This window comes from Halichoeres trimaculatus, unplaced genomic scaffold, assembly GCF_033239565.1.
Source record: "Halichoeres trimaculatus isolate MK-OKI-2021-1 unplaced genomic scaffold, fHalTri1.1 fHalTri1_scaffold_1, whole genome shotgun sequence".
In the NCBI taxonomy this organism is placed as follows: domain Eukaryota; kingdom Metazoa; phylum Chordata; class Actinopteri; order Labriformes; family Labridae; genus Halichoeres; species Halichoeres trimaculatus.
In genome coordinates, this window is record NW_027437179.1 from 9463521 (window position 1) to 9481001 (window position 17481).

A 17481-nucleotide genomic window follows, 5' to 3' on the forward strand; every position below is an offset into this window, starting at 1 on the left:
CTACCAAACTTGGTCAGCCGGCTGGGTGTTGTCATGTGACCAAGTAAATCAATTCAGTCCTGGTCAACCCAATCTGGAAGCTAAGAAGTAGCATTTTAAAATAACCTGCAACCAGCACTATTGGTGCTGATAATCTCATTTTAAAGAGTGGTTTACAATCAGGCATATATCTAGAAGAGAGACAGTTTAAGATCACTTTCAAACTCCTCATAGCTCCTTTAAGTTTACAGAGGAACAAACTGCACATAGCTCACCTCTGATCATCAAGATTAATTTCCTAAAAACAGCCACTGGGACGTCAGTCTGATGTCAGGAAGTGATGCCTTTTTATTATTAACACAGAGCTGATAAAGTGAATGAAATACTCGATTCTGATAGGTCAAAACCTCAGAACAACACTAATTAATTCTGAATAGCACGAGTGATGCCAGGGACAACCAGATCATACACGTCATTTCAAATCAATCTGCAGAAAGCAGTCAGGCCTCTAATGACGTTCAAGGTTTTACCTTTTCCTGCTAACAAACACATTTATAATCAAAGGGGCTAGAACATGGAGTCTTCTTTATTTTTTAATATCAATGAAAACATATTTGAGGAGCATGAAACTAAAGATTGCACTGCTGTTGTTTGTGTCATCTCTACAAAGAGTCGTTAGAGGAACTGTAATGTTTCAACAGCAGACTTAGGTTAAATATAATGATACTCATAAGTCAACAGACAGCTATATGTGGCCAAGGGAGTGCAACATCAAAACTGAGGGGCCAATTTTTAGTTGTAAAAACTACTATTTAAAAAAAAAAGTTTCTGTCGCTCTTTTTTTAGTATATTTATTTTTATAGCTGAGTCTCAGGCAGGATCATGTATAGTGAGCAGGTGGCTTCATGAAACAGACTCTCTTCAGGGTGGAAACACTCCTTCCTTAAGCAACAGGGTCTTGTCTTATTGTTCAAAATGTTCAGTCTGATCGTGTATTGTGAAACAAACTCATGAAAGTTTCTGAGAGGAAACGTAATGTTTGATTGTCTGATAAACTCGTCAGGCTTGTGCTTTTATTTCCTTTTGTCTCTAAATGTCAGCAACAATCTGAATGGATATGTTTTATTCAAGTGAGCTGTGTTCCTCTGTTTCAAGTTCCTTTAAGCAGTGAGGTCCAGACCAGTAGGAACATAAAGTGAGCTGGTCAAGAACAACTAAACCAAGATTAAGCCATGAGATGAAACTTCACACAAAATCTGAAAAAAGACGGAAAATACAATAGAGGGGAAAAAAAGAGATGGTTGAAAACCATGCCAAGTCAGTGTAATCTGTATTAAATATATTTGCTTGTTTGCTGTCGATGTCTGTTAGACAGTTGGGTCTGGTCTCATTGTTTAAAATCTTCCGTCGGATCATGTGTTGTGAAACAAACTCGTAAAAGTTGCTGACTCAACAGGCTTGTGGTTTAAGGCCTGTTTGTCTTTGGCTGTAAAAGATTTCTTTTTTTTTTTTGATGCCTGGTGTGTCACATGTAGAGGTGGGGGATATAGCCGCAAATTTATATCACGATATTTTAAGGAAATCTGAGATAACAATATTTATGATGATATGGGGAAAAGAAAAATCCCAATTTAATATTAGTGGTTGCTGCTTCTGAATAACAGCATTTTTATCGCGCACACAGTATGGAAGCCACTTTTCCAATCATTTACAACTACTACACTAGCTTGAAACGTAAACATGGTAAGGAGGTCAGATCCAGAGGAAATCTGACGTTTTGGAGGAGGAAAAGTTAATCTTGCTGGTGAAAAACTTCATCATTCTATACAACACAACGCATCCTTCCTATAAGGACACCAACAGAAAGGAGAAGGCATGGGCTGAAGGAGTTGAATTTTAGGGAGGACCAGATGAGCTTGACACACTAATGAATTACCATGAAAGAACGTTGTCATGAGTGGGATTCCTGCAGAAACGTGGTTCTCCTGTGATTTGTGATCTCAGGTATCCAGCTGCTATGGATGCTGCCCTGCGCTGTACTGTGCGACGCTCCAGAACTGCATCCAGTATGAACTGGCATGCACCCAAAATCCAAATTAGGGGTAATGCTAATATCAGGGTCAGAGGTTCGGCTCAACCACACGTCTATCTTAGAGGCAAAAAACTCCACTGATACTAACATAGCTTACACGTTCTCCTCACATGTCTTCATAGCCTGGTTGTATTCGTCCGTGTGTTTCAGTTTTAGGTGGTGGAACATGTTTTGTGGTGTTGCCACCCTTTACGGTAATAGTTCTCCTTCTCATTTTTCATTTAATTTGTTTTACTGCATGTTTGATCTATGGTCAGTTAAACCACCTGCACATCACTGGGGTAGCTCCTCTTTTAGGCACTAAATCCTCATTTGAGGATGAAGTTGATGCTGTTGTGCTACTTTCGCTCTCAGTCATTGTTATTTTGTACAAAGCAGGGAGTGTCATACGTCATGCGCCTCTGCACTGTAAATATTGGGAAATGACAAATTTATAGAGTCAAAAAAATGTTACTGGTATTATCGTAGACCAGGGGTAGGCAACCTAGGGCACAGGTGCCAGAGCTGGCACGCGAGGCTACTTATGTTGGCACTTGAAGAATAATTGCAATGAGACAGAGGACAAAATTAATAAATAAAGTAAATAAGAAAATATGGTGTTGTATTCTATTTGATACTTATCGAGAAATTGAGCACACGATAAAAGTTTTTTTGCAAAATTTTAACAAATAACTATAAATACTAAATTTACATCATTGATGCTACAAGTGTGCGAATGTATCTTGCAAGTGCGTCACTACAAATCTCTTGGGACGTCAGTCTGCTAGCTTGCAATCCCATTTATTCTGCAGTAAAACAGTGTTAGCAAAGTATGGGAAACAAAGAAACACATTAAAAACTTTATGTACTGTAAAAAACCAGGCAATGAAAGGAGGTTTTACCATTTTCACTGCATAGCTAAGCATGGAAAACCATTTGAGGAGACTTTTTTATCAACTCTCAATGATTTTATGAAAGACCTTAGTCTTGTCACTTTGGGCATGAGTGTATTTTGAAGTGGCACGAGGCATGGAGAAGGTTGCCTACCCCTGTCGTAGACAGTATGATATGGCACACCCCTTGTCACATGACTATCAGTGTGGGAAAAAAAAAACACTTGTGCTGTTATCAGTTCACCACAGTGATTGAGGCTATTGCAGCCACCCAGAGAGACACCTTAAGTGTTTTCTTCCACTTTCTACAACTTCACAGCGTAGTCCTGTTAAAACTAAATGCAAGAAAAAATGAGATAAGATTTTGTTTTTTTCAACTTTTGTATCACTGGGCTGGTAGCACAGACTTAGCTTTACAAAATGTTTTGTGTGGCTTTTCTTTTGCCTGTCTCTTGCCTTCAAATGCCACAAAAAATAAAAAAAATAAAAAAATTACAGGATTTTAATTGAAATTCTTGCTGTTGCCGAAAAAAGCACACATTGGTTTTATTGATGAATATTTCTCTGAAAGCGGAGGGAGATCCGCAGAGCAGCCCTGCTAACCGGAGCTGTCTTCATCTTTCTATGTGCTCATCCACCATGCCAGGACTACTTCAGAGGTTTTAAAAGGACAGATATACCTCTGAAGAAACTGAGGACTGTTTAAGTGGTGTCAAAAAGATTCTGAAAAGCGTGTCCAGTAATCTTTCCAGTCAACAGGTGTAAGACTGAAGGTAAGTGCAGCGCTCGGAGTTCACAGCCTCTCCAGACAGCGGAGGACTGCAGCTGCTTTAATGCAGTGCTTTCAAGCTCAGATTGTCTGTGATTTTCAGCAGAATTAGCGTTTCAGTGTCAAGAAGACGAGAAACAATACGACAGGATGAGTGTTCCTGGTAACAAGACATGGCTCACTTTTTATATAATTTGAGATTGAAGTGCTAAAAAAGAAAACTAATTTCTTCTTTCTGTTTTTGTAACTCAAAGCAAAAGAATACGACAAAAAAGAATAAGACAAACTTGCAGCAACATGTTTCAAAGAGTAAATTAATACTTTACATAAAACCCATAGTCATAGGCAACATGACAACAGCAAGCTCTCAAAGTCTAATTATGAGTTCTAATCAATATCTATCACTGACACCAAAGAAACTAAGTTTCAGTACAAAGCAGTAGAAAATATTAAACTAGAAACCAACAGAGCTGTGAGGCTGAGCACATTTTATGATGTTAGACATATGATGTTAGACATATATATATATATATATATATATATATATATATATATATATATATATATATATATATATATATATATATATATATATATATATATATATATATATATATATATTGATACATTAAAACACATAGAGTTATCTCAATAAGTTAGAATAATGTGGGGAACATGGTATTTCAATATTTAAATTTAAAAAAGTGAATTTAATTGTATGGCAACACTACAGAGCCCCAACCAAGTTTTCAGTGCACATGGATGATCATACTTCCCAGAAGGCCAACAGTTTGTGTGAAACTTTTATTTAACAAGATACTGAGTTTTGAGTTCGTTTTAACTGTAAGCCATAATCATAACATTTTAAAGAAGTAATTGGTTGAAAATGTTCTGTTTGTGTAAACTGTATCGATCTATATTATATGAGTTTCACTTCTCGAACTGTTATGGCATAGGTCAGAGAATAATCTAATATCTTATTTTAGACATTGCAGTGTTTAAGTTAAATAGTAAAAGGTGTTGATGGAAAATGGTGTAAAGTAAACACATCACAAAGTTATATTTTATAACTGAGGGATGAGAGACAGAAGTCGTTCTGTAAAACTTTATCTCTGCTCTGTCAGTGATCCTGGAACTGAGCTGCACAACAAACCAAACAGAAACCAGTTTGTAATCAACACCTGCTGTGTTACTCTGAGCTCCGAGAACGAGACCTTTAGAGCTCATCCAAATATACTCAAGAACAACCTTTAGTATCCACCTTTAATTACAGATCCAATACAATACAGGAGAATTTTTTTTTTTAAATGATGTTTAAGAAAGTAAAAAAAATAGTCTGAATATTGGCCCCCCATAACATCAGATTAAGGTACTGCATGTTGTACTTAATGGCATTGTGAAGGTTTTTTTTAACGATGCTCTCAACATTCTCTAGGAATGAGTCATGTTTTTTGAATACTTGAATAATTGTTTATTAATGAAAAAAACAATGATATTATTTTATATGACAAAAGTAACATCCTAAAAGTTATATATATATATATATATATATATATATATATATATATATATATATATATATATATATATATATATATATATATATATATATATATATATATATGAATATATATATACATATATATATATATATATATATATTCATATATATATATATATATATATATATATATATATATATATATATATATATATATATATATATTCATATATATATATATATATATATATATATATATATATATATATATATATATATATATATATATATATTTTTTTTTTTTTTTTTTTTTTTTTATTAGGGTCCTCGGCCAAAGGAAGAGGGCACCTTCTAGCAAGCTAGTTGTTTTTAGTAGTCTGTGGTTGAATTTTTTTATTTTTTTTGTGGTTGTGAACATGGTTGTATTTTTAATTTAACCACAAGACAGTCTTAGGACATCTAAAAGCTGTTCGCTTCTTGATATTGAATAACTTTTTTTTTTTTTGAAAGTTCATTATAATTTTAAAAAATCATAAAGAAAACATGAGTACATTATGTGTGTATTTGTGTTTTTCATATATTTACTGGTTCTGCTACATGACACTAGGGCTGTGATGGGTAATATTAAACTAGTAGTAATAACTTTTTGTAAGTAAACTAACACTAAAAGCTGCTTTGAAAGGACCCAAATCATCAAGCTTCATCTTTCAGAAATGTATTTATTTATTTAATTACTTAGTTATTTAGTTAGTTATTTAAGGGGACAGTTCATATTTATGAACTTTTTAGAACACACAGCATCCATGTAAATATGCCAGAGTTAGCCATAAAGCTAATTTTCATCTGTGGTCCCTGGCAGGCCAGATAGAAGGGGAGTCAGCACATACATAAATATGTTACCTCATGACATAATTTCAATCATTTCACAATAAGGTAAAGTGGGTTTACCAATATGAAAAAGCGCAGGAAAGGACTAAAGTGCTGATTAGTGACACAGCACCATCCCTGAAGTTAGACCACACCAACGGTTTCCTCCTAATGCATGACACATTTGTCTGAAATTAAGAAAAGTTGTTTAAAAAAGATGGTCTGTACTTCTTTGCTTCTATATTACATCTTTATGATGGTGGTCAATGGTGCTCATGGGAAATGCAGTCTTCATCTTGAAAAAAATGCGTCAGTTTTGTCCAAAAGTGGTCAACAGCATCGACACAACAGAAGCGTCTCACACCATCTTAAACTTCACTGAGCTGATGAAACATCTGCACTTTAACCCTACGTATGGTCTATCAGCTTCAGAGGAACAGACGTCTGCTAAGTTTTTGAAAAAGATAGATCAGGATGAGTCATTGACAGCTTAAAAAGTTGGTGATAACTCATTTTAACACCTCATTACGGCTGCATGTCATTTCATATCTCCTTGATCTGATCTCTATATCAAAACAATTTAACATGTCTGCTCTGTTCCTGTCTTGCTCCGTCTCACTTCATACGCCTCCCCCTCTCTGTGTGTCTCTGTCAAAGGCTTTCTAAATAAGATGTATAAATAGGCTGATGACACAACTGCGCCCTTCACAAAGACACAGAGGAGAGAGAAAAGAGGGGAGAACAGGACTCTGGCTTTAGTCATGGCCGCTTTATTCTTCGCCTTTTCAGAGGCACAGGTTAAAAGGCAGCCATTTTTCTTTTCAAGCCTCCCTCCCTCTCATCCCTCTTTCTTTCTTTCTTTCTCCCCCCATCTCCCCCCTCCTCTCTCGTTCTCCGAAACAGGTCGTCTATTGTAGCGGCTAGCGAAAGGCTACTGTGGCATTTATCAGAGAGGAGGAGGAGGAGGAGGAGGAGGGAGGAGAGGGGGGGAGAAGACAAAACACACTCCCAATAAAGAGATAGAACAAGAGAAAGAGAAGAAAGGATGTGTATAAAGGCCACTTTTTTTTTCCTTTTTTCTTCACAAAGACCCCCCACCCCCACACCCTTCCCACCCCTACTCCTTGAGGCGAGTGCAGACAAAGGAGGCCGGACCCTCACAATGTGCTCCCTCCTTTAGCCCGGCACACTTTATATCCTCACTCCATTCACTGCAGCTTCTTGAGAGCACCCACGTGTGTGCCATGCATGTGTGTGTGTGTGTGTGCGCGCGTGCGTGTGTGCTTTATGGAGTTTGTAATGGTGGTGGTGGGGGTCTATGTTTGCTGAGGGTCTTATAGACCAAGGGGCCAAAGCGCTGAGGTGTTACTATGGAAACGCCTTTGAGCAGTAAGGAGCACAACAGGTGATTCTGCTGAGGGCCTGTTTGTCTCAGCACTGAGAAGCAGCAGGAGGTCTTTGCTCCGTGTGTGTGCATGTGTGCATGTGAGTGTGTGTGTGTGTGTGTGTGTGTGTTTTAGTAGTATAGCTACTTATGGTCCAAACAACCGCCATAGGTCTTAACCAGCCCCAATAAGCTGGAGATCATGTCTGAAGTTGGAGGCTCGGCAGGTTCAAGGAGCATCTTGTTCACATACATCCGAGTCTGAAAATAGGAACGCAGCGCAGAAGCACAGATGGAAAAATGCTTTTTGAATCTATAGACTCCTTTGTTCGTGTTTATAAAGCTGCAACAAAAGAGACAATCACAAACAAAAGAGCCAAAGTCAAGAGCCAGTCAATCCAAACAGAGACGCCAATTCAAGAAGCAGCAATAGAGATAAAAGCAGCGAGCGATCAGGAGACAACAACAGTAAAGATGCACAACAAGGTATTAGGAATGAGAGAAAATATGCATGTTAGGTAAATAAAATCAATGTCTGAATACAGAAACAAATAGCCTTCAACCTTCAAACACTCATCCTTCTTACAGCGCTGCTGAGGAACCAAGCACGACTGTACATTACACCACTGCAGTGTTCAAACACAGAGGAGTATGTCAAAGCTTTCTGGGACACGCTTCCCTGGAGGTGATGGACTCAGTGCTGTGACAGAGTGAAGATACATTCATGAGGAGGACAAAAACATGGATAAGAGACGGCGCTCCACTGTCCTCTGGATCTGTAAACAGGCAACTCTTCAACAAACGTTCACAGCACCGTGCCATCAGTGAAAGAGGAATAAGTGTTTGTTAGGAGGGTGACATTAACCTGAGTTTTAAATTTCACTGAAACGTCATAAAGGATGATAATAAGTGGTGACAGAGAAGAGGAGTACACGTAAAAGCAGTCTCAGAGCCATGGAGCTCTTTATTTTCACATAGAATGACCCAGTGATAGGGGACATGTTTACACTCATAAGAAACTAAAAGTGGTCCCAGAAAAATTCACTGTTTTTGTTTGATTGATGTTTATTTTATGCCAGTGTTTGGGCTGAGAGTTGTGTCACTAGAAGCTGAATTTGAATTGTTGCATTGAATTTGAAAAAAATGATATTAATGTTTTGAAACTGACACCTATGATTTAACTTCAGTTCAGCTTGGCACAATGATAAGATCGTCTATGTCCGTGAAAAGAAATTTCTCAATGTCTGCAAAAACGCAAGTTTCGAGCAAACCTGATTATTCAGACGCTGGTCTCCAGGCGTCATGGACATGGTGCTGTCTTAGCCTCCCTGAAAGTTGAGTTAATTTTATTTTCCATACAGCGCCAGATCACAGCAGAAGTGATTTAGTGTTACCTTTCTCGTAAATCAAGTCTACACCTTGTTTTTTAAAAACAGACTAAATAGCCTTATGTTATTTATCTAATTTACACGACGGGGTGTCATTAATACATTGCCGGGTTCATATTTTCTTCATGCTGTTTTGCACATAGCGAAGTTCTGCCCCAACGCGTCAATACACAAAGCAGACAAGCACATTCTGTATAGTGGACAGAGATCTGGAAAAATCACCTCAAGAAACATCTCCCAACACTGTCTCCTTGAAGATGCAACACTTGCTGTGCCCCATTAGTCTATAAACCTAGGGAGAACACTGGAATCTGTGTTCAATTCCTCCCCCTCGCAGATGTAGGTGACGTTATGGTCGTGCCACGCTGAACAGAAGCTGAACTTTAAAGCTGCAGCTGCATTGTGCAAACTTAAACTGCAATTAAACCAGTGTAAAATTGAATCTTCAAGTAAAATAAAAATTAAAAAAATCAACACAATAATCTTAACTCGGTTTCATATCTCTTACAGATCTATCTATCTATCTATCTATCTATCTATCTATCTATCTATCTATCTATCTATCTATCTATCTATCTATCTATCTATCTCAGCCCATTTGCCGTGTCTCAGCATTTCATTACACTGTGATATAATTTTCTGACTCTGAAGCTGTAAGCCCCCTGAGTGTTTTCAAAATTAAACTTTTTTACAAATATTACTTTTATTCCCGCTGCTTAAACACAGCTTTATCTTTCTTTCTTTCTTTCTTTCTTTCTTTCTTTCTTTCTTTCTTTCTTTCTTTCTTTCTTTCTTTATATTTTGGTTAAGTCTGTAGATTTTATCTTTCCCAATCGTAATGAATACTTTTAAATTTACAGGTGCATGCCCAATCAGCATACGACCAGGGTGATGTAATTAACATAAAAATATGACACTTTAACATGTCTATTTAATTTAAAGTTCAATATTTTAAGTATGATACAGTTGAAAATAGAGCCCGACCGATATGGGATTTTTGAGGCCGATGCCGATAACGATACTGGGGGCAAAAAAAAGCCGATATCAAATATATCGACCGATATCCTATATATAACGGCGTATATATATATAATAAATTAATTGATATACACAAGACAGAGACAGACACTATTAAATTAAAACAAGGAACTTTAATTATAAAACTGTCAACATAAGAACTGTAGAGTAAACCAATGATAAATAAGAACAAGCTGTAAACACAATAATAAATAAAGAAGTCAAACTTTGAACACAGTAAGTAGAAAAAAAAGTCAAACTGTAAACACACAATGAGCAACTTACACAACATTAAAACGCCGTATTATAGCCTTACATTAGATAACATGTGAAATAACCGTATCATTTATCTCTGTTTATCTCTCAAAAAAGCAACTAACTCGACGTTAAAATGCCATTCTATAGTCTTGCATTACAAAATGGTGGACGGAGGGGGTGGGCACTCGGCAGTGTGCAGCCCAACACACAGACACACAGGAGCAGGAGTGACAGAATCTCTGTGGAGCAAAAATTTTTATAACCAGCAACATTTTGGCCGATGTTGATTAATCGGTGACAGGCATAATCGGCCTGATTAATCGGGTTGAAAAGGCATCAATTTAAATGTTATTTAAGACATTTGGTCACTTTACAATTTGCTTTTCATTCTTGCTCCTATATCAATACGTCAGTAGTTAAATTTCTACTTTTTTATATTTCTTATATTGCTCATATTTCTGTAACTTTCTAATTAATAATTTAACATTCTATTGTAATTATTAAATTTTGATTGTTATTGCATTATTGCACTTTTTTGTGAGCTACTGTGACCAAAAAGAATCCCCCAAGGTGGATCAATAAAGAATATTTTATCCTATTTATTGTTGAATTCTTCTGAAAGCTTTTTCTTTTACTGAGAGTAGTTTGAATATGTCATGCATCCAGTTAGACGAGTCTGTGTTTACATTTTCTGAGAGCTGGTCGTCATCATTTGTGAATATGCACGGTGTAAGAAAGTTCTGCTTTTGTTCGCATAGTTAAAACAGTTTCAAGTAAGAAAATATTAATGAATCCCAGAGATCTACTTCAAACGTTTGTACACATGGTTTAAGGACATATTTGTGCGTACACACTGTTAGTGAATCATTTTCATTGTTGCTAAGTTGTCAACACTGATTACTGCGTCTTCTGCTCATTCTGATGAAGCCACACTGCTCATATAGATAACCACCAATGACACAAAGTAGTAGAGCATTCAGGGCACTGGTCTGACCTTGTGGTCGGGGCACGTGCTCTTTAGTTCCCACAATGCTCAGCTGTCCTGGCAGTACAGCCTCAAAACAGTGTAGAAGGACAGTTCACAGAAGTGAATGGAGATTTTCTTTAAGCAGAAGGGGAAAAGTACATCAAAGGTCGTGAAATGTGTGACACACAGTACTCTCCATCTTTTTATGTTCAAGTGTCTTTTACTATAACAAATGAATTTCATTGAAGAGAAGGTTCAGAATGCTTTGACAGCCTGATAAAGTCCTTGAACCCACTGAAGTGACATTTGAGAGATGTATTATTCAATCGTGTTAAACTGCAGCTAACAGCACAGAGGCGTAAGGTGAAGAAGAAATACAAGGGGGGGAAAAGCACATATGACTGTAGCATCACACAGCCTGTTGGCACAGGACTTCAAAGTATAACCAGGAACATATCAAACTTTCTGATGAGCTAATGAACAGTAAAATTAGATGTATTCTGAAGGGACATCTGTTTAGTTTCTCTTTATAGAGTAATAAAAGATATCCAACACCTTTAACACACCATGAATGATAAGGAGGTGATCATAAAACAGCACAAAGACATGTTTGAATGTTTTCAGTCCCCAACAGATCCAAACAAGCAGCTCATACAAAGCAGACACATAATGGACGACTGTTACTTTAGATTTCACTGATTTTAAAGGGATGCATATCGAGCCGCTGGACCGCTGTCTGCAAACAAACACTCTTTAGCCGTTTGCAAATGACTCCACAAATATGCACAAAAACAGGCAGGTATGTAACACACAGGTAAAGAATAGGGGGTTTGAGTTTCTTGTGACAACAGCGCGGCGTTGTCTGGATGCAGAGCGAGGTCATGTAAATGAAGCAGGAAACTCGTACCTGTTCATGTGTGCGCCAGGCTCGTTTGTCAATGGAGAGTTTGTGAATTCTCACGATCGGAGCACAAATAAACAAATCTGACAGGAGAAGATGGCAACAAGCTGATAATGCTTTAACTTTTAGTCACAGAGAACAGAACATCATCTGTTTGTGTCTTCCTCTATGATGCAAATAGAAAACTGTGGGCCATCGCTGCGAAGGAAAAAGCAGCTGAAACGCGTTCAAAAGCAGAGGTTCAATGGGCCTTTCTGCCATTGTTCAGGAGCGAAATGACAAAGGCAGTTCTTCTTGATGTCACAATCACTCTTTTATGGTTTTGCTCATTCACAGGTTTTGCATTCATCTCTACATTTCGTTCTTTGGAGAAACCGTCTCACAAGGTTTTTAGGAAGTGAAAAATAGACTCATATGCATGCAGCGCTTCCCTAATCTTCTCTCCTTCTTCTAAATATGTAATTGAAGCACACTTTTAATTTATTTCTTTAAACATCCAGTTTAAAAAGCATTTTAAAAAGCTTTGCATTTAATTTTGTTAAAATGAAATTTATGCGCTCTATTTGTTAACTGTTTCTTTTACTGATTCCTTTAAAAAACTCAGTCTCTCATACAGACTGATGAAATCAAACATCACCTGTCCCTCAGGTGTCTCTTGATCCCAGATGATCAGCGGTCAGTTTTCTGCAGTGTTACCTGCTGCGTAAACACAAGCAAACTACCTCTGACCAAGGAAAATATTCTCCATTAGGGGGCGATATGGGGAAAATATGTCAGGATTTTATTTCATGTCAGGATCAGGATCAGAATTTTATCAGGATTGTTTTTCATAATTAGACCATTGTAAATATTCCTCATCCTGCACTCTGAGCTTTCCTAAGCACCTGTTTCCACATTGTTCTGCTCCATTTCATGGCTTTAATCCAGTCATGTGTCCTCTAATGTGTTTTTTAACTTTCACATTTTCACATTTTCACATCATAATAAATCCATTCATTTAAAGAGGTCTGCTGTAAGAGTTGTTGAGTTTCTGCAGAATATACAGAGCTTTGGCTTTATTCAAGCAGCCTATGCACAGTCTTAATGTTGTTTTGTGAAGTGTTACTAGATAGACTTTGTTCATGTTTGTGATCTTGACAGAAAATGTAAATGTACACAAAATTAAGAGCATGATTCACTTCTGCATCATAGTTAATACGGTTAAAGATAAAAAACTAGGAGGCTGTATGAAAATGAACCTCAGGTCTGACTTCGGACACACCTGGTTTAAAGGAAGGTGAATCTGCATCTTAGACAGATTTAGACCAACCTCATGGACTTTTTTTGGTTTAAGTACAAGCATAAACAGCATAAAAGAACGTGACATAAAGAACTCATCCAACCTTAAGTTTGATCAAATTCTCAGGAAAAGAAGCTTATACGGATACTCTGAAACTGACGTGACAATCTTATGCAACCTTAAAAAGCAGCATAACTTAAAACAAAGATCTCCATAAAAAGTCAAAATAACATGTGAAATGTGCTTATTTAGCAACTAGTTACCCCCCCAAAAGTGTCAGAATTTTCTTTTATTCAGTGTAAAACATCAATATTTTTACTGTTTGGTTGTTTTCATTAAAGGGTGACCCCGCAAAATTCAGGATAAAATATTTCACGATGTGTCACATAATAAATTTAAATCTAAATGTAAATTTTCTTCACTTGGGTTAACATTAGATGAGTGTAAGTTTCATGTGGGTACATTTTATTTCACACAGAAGTATTTATTTATGGCGTTTACTTCCTTTGCCGCCAAAAACAGAGGTGAAAGTGAGCTGGAGTGGTCCAGTGCTGTGAACCCCTAAAAGACTCAGGAACAGTACACCGTGCCAGGATGATGAGAAAGCAGCTTCCTAAAGTCCTTATTACAACTTCAGCTTCAACTTTATTATAGTCCTGTGGGAAATTGTTTTTCAGCAGCAGGCAGTTCACAGTACATGATAACATATAAACTATAGGGGTATTACAAAATCAGGAAAAATCCTGAACTCAAGTGAAAAAGGCGGCACTTAGACCACAAAATGGACCACAACATTTCAGTTTAGAAGTAAATGTAATTCAAAGATAAAATTTAACTGTTCAGTGTTGTAGTGCACCTTAAGTAGTACAGTACAAGTTTTCTTTAGTCATATTTTCAAATTCCAAATATAAAATTAATTGTATTTCACAATTACCAATAACCCCTTCATGTTCCTTTATAACAAAACCCGTAGAGTCATATAGTTATTTATTTTTAACGCAATTGGACAATTTGGCAGCTCTATGAGGTGGGTGGTGTTGTCGGCAGCTGCTGAATGCGACGAAAAAAGTAACTTGAAATTTAACTTAGTTACTATCAAATCAAGTTAACAGTAAAGCACCTAAGTTACTTTTGAATGGAGTTAATTAGTAATCAGATTACTTTTCCAAGGTAAAACCATAGCTAATAATTACGATAGCTGTTAATTCTCCTGTTTTGGCCGGGAACTGCCGTGTTTTACCTCTTTATACCTAGGTGGGATGGCTTGCCGCTGGGCGCGCAAAATTTCTCTTATTTTCAAACCCAAAATTTGACAAGCATGTCTACGCTGAGCCTTCGAAACATCTACCACATGTTTATCATATTTACGTTTGTTGCAAAATGTCACAATTAAATCAGGAGAGTAAAAAGTTGTGCTTTGTGTTATTTTATTCAGTTTTAACGATACAGAAAGAGCGACTATTTCTGAAACACAGTGGTTGCTATAGAGGTTGAATTGGTGTGTTTGATTTAGTGAGTTTGGACTTTTTCCTCAGACGGCATGAATTGCACCATGACAGCACGAACAATAAATTACACCAACCAAATTCCACACATTCTTATGATTGGCTGTCTGAATTCGCTTTACAGTAAAACATTAAAACTTTTGATTTGTTGGGTTTTGACTTTGCTGTTTTAAAACGTATGAAGTGAGAGGGAGATGAAGGTTTTGGTAATGGTACTAGCAAGAATTTGAAACTACTTTCCCCACCGACCAAAAGTTGAATCATGATTGTAAGAAGTATCTGAAGCATCAAGTTAAACCTGAAAAGGAGAGAAGCACATTACAAGTTTCTTCTGGAGGGCAAACAGGAGTATGACCTCTCTAAACTCAATGTCAAGACTCAAACGTCGAACTTTGCAGACTAGAACAGAAAGAAGTTTGTAAACGCAGGGAGTTTGGATCGCAAGGAGGGAAAAACAAAATCTCAGGAAGTTTTCAGAGAGTTGCAGCCAGAGTAGGAGTAGAAAGGAAGACTGTCAGGAGAGTCCTGCATGAGAACGGAGTCAGAGCTCGCCAAATTTTGCTGGGTCACCCTTTGCACAGCTGTTTGGTTTAGGTTTCACAGATCGGAAGTATTAAGAAAAGGTAAGAAATACAACAAAAGCAGCTCAAATCCTAACGTAGGCGGTGGAAAATCCTCTCAGAGCTGTAAGGGTTAAGAGGCAGATTTTGCAGCGTTCACAGTCACACATAAACCTGCTCATTCACGTCTTGACTGCTGAACAATACAGGGCCGTTATATGACGAGCATAAAGGGAACAATGAGACAAAAGGAACCTGAAGTTATGCTGCTCTGACAAACATCAGAATAAAAAAGGCGCATACTTCCAAACAAAAGCTTCCCGCTCAGCTCTGTATTTAATGAAACACACCTTGGTCTTGTAGGAGCTTGCATTCTGACATCGCGTGCCGAATGCACGCCCGAGCATTTAACACAGGCGTGCAAACACACAAGAGAGAAAGTTCACCAAACTCAAGCGCTGTTTACTTTTTTTTTTTTTGTCCTGAGGATTTGAAAGTGTTCAAAAGTGGCATGAGAAACGCAGGGCAGCGTTCAAGGATGCTTCCGCTCTTTCTTCGTCCAAACTGATTTACAGCAGTTGATAAATAGCCTGCCACGGCTGAAGGCGCAGGCTCGACTCCCGCCTTATTATGAGCTTATGACAGCATTCACGGATGAGTGAGTGCGCACACAAAGCACAGCTGGTGCGGCACACACGCACACGCACTCTGCAGCAGCAGCATGTGCAGGAAAGACTGAGATCTTCCTAACTGCGCCTTCAAACGCTGTTTTCTTAATCATCTGTCCTTAAGAACACAAACCTGTTAATACACAGCCGAGCTCACACACACACAAAGACAGACAACAAAAACACAAAAAGCCTGAGATGTTCAACCTTGTGAGCACAAAAGCAAACGACTCTCTCCCACGTTACTGAAGTTTGTTAAACCATGCGCTGCGAGGGAAGCAGGAATCTTACCTTGAGGACGTGTGGAGCTCCTCACAGATCAGTGTGTGTGTGTGTGTGTGTGTGTGTGTGTGTGTAAGTTGTCTCTAGGTGTCTCTAAAAGAGTGGCCCATCACTTGTTCAAGACTAGTAATTTATAACCCCCCTCCCTCCCTCCCCCCTGCAGCGTGAGCCACTGTGAGCACATCTGTGTGTGGGTGTGTGTGTGTACAAGTGTGTGTTTCCACTGAAGTTTTTTTCCCTCCTCTACCGGGGCAACAGGTGGGAAGCATCTTTAAAAGAAAGAGAGGAATGATGGGAGGAGATGAGTGGATGAATCAAAGAACTTTCCACCTTTGTGTTTCTTCAGGATCAGAAAAAAAACAGGAGCGTCTCCTCACATCTCTGACATCACGAGTTCAGCTTTTTCTCGCTTCAATATAAAGAAACTCAAAGACCAGACGTCTCCTGACACCTCGCTGAGATTTTTTGTTAAGTGGCAATAAAAGTAAGTAAACTTTCTCTTTGTGAAAGAGATGTTTAGACGGATGAGAAAGGCTCGACACGAGGAGAACAAGCTGTTACGTAACGCAAAAGGGGACATTGTGTGGCACAGACATCGACGGTGGCATCGCGCTCTTATCAAGGATGCAGCGAAGAATTAACCTGAATAATCGCTCTTTGTACTCACTCACCAGCCACAAAATGGAAGAGAAAATACTTTAGAAATAAAGCTTCAACAGAGAAAGTATCGACTGATTGTTAACACCATGAAAAGGAAACCGAAGCAGTACAGCGTCACGGCTTTGGAGCGCAGCAGCAGCTACCGACTGTTTTCAGAGATTTCTGAATCATTTGTCAGAAAAGTATCAGAGACAGAAAGACGTCACAGTCTCCAGAGGCTGAAGGGGACACTCTCCGTTGAAAAGAGGGAAAAAGAGACATCCTGTATAAGAGAGGACAGTAAAGAAATGTGCGTTTGTGTAGTAACTATGACACAGTTTGAAAAAATAAAAAAAGTGAAACACACAGAAAAAGTCTATTAGCTAAAACAGTTACTTTTTTTTTTTAACCAACAACAATCAACAGATGAACTTATAAAAAAACACATCTCCTCACTGCACTGCAAAAAACTAAATTCTAATCAAGAGTTTTGCCTTTTTTTCAGTAGAAAATGTCTTTTTAGAACAAATATGAGCCACATTTACTTGACAGT

At 37.8% G+C, this 17481-nt stretch overlaps 1 protein-coding gene across 3 annotated transcripts in view; it reads right to left on the reverse strand.

Moving 5' to 3' along the window:
- Positions 1–17481, reverse strand: part of sox13 (SRY-box transcription factor 13) — a 99308-nt gene that overhangs the window by 55798 nt on the left and 26029 nt on the right. The window contains exon 1 of one of the 3 annotated variants that reach the window (XM_074671192.1): positions 16299–16369. The exons of the other annotated variants lie outside the window; for them this stretch is intronic. The gene's annotated coding sequence lies outside the window, so the exon portion shown is untranslated. Of the gene's footprint in view, positions 1–16298; positions 16370–17481 lie in introns of those variants that run through there. 3 annotated transcript variants of the gene reach the window in all.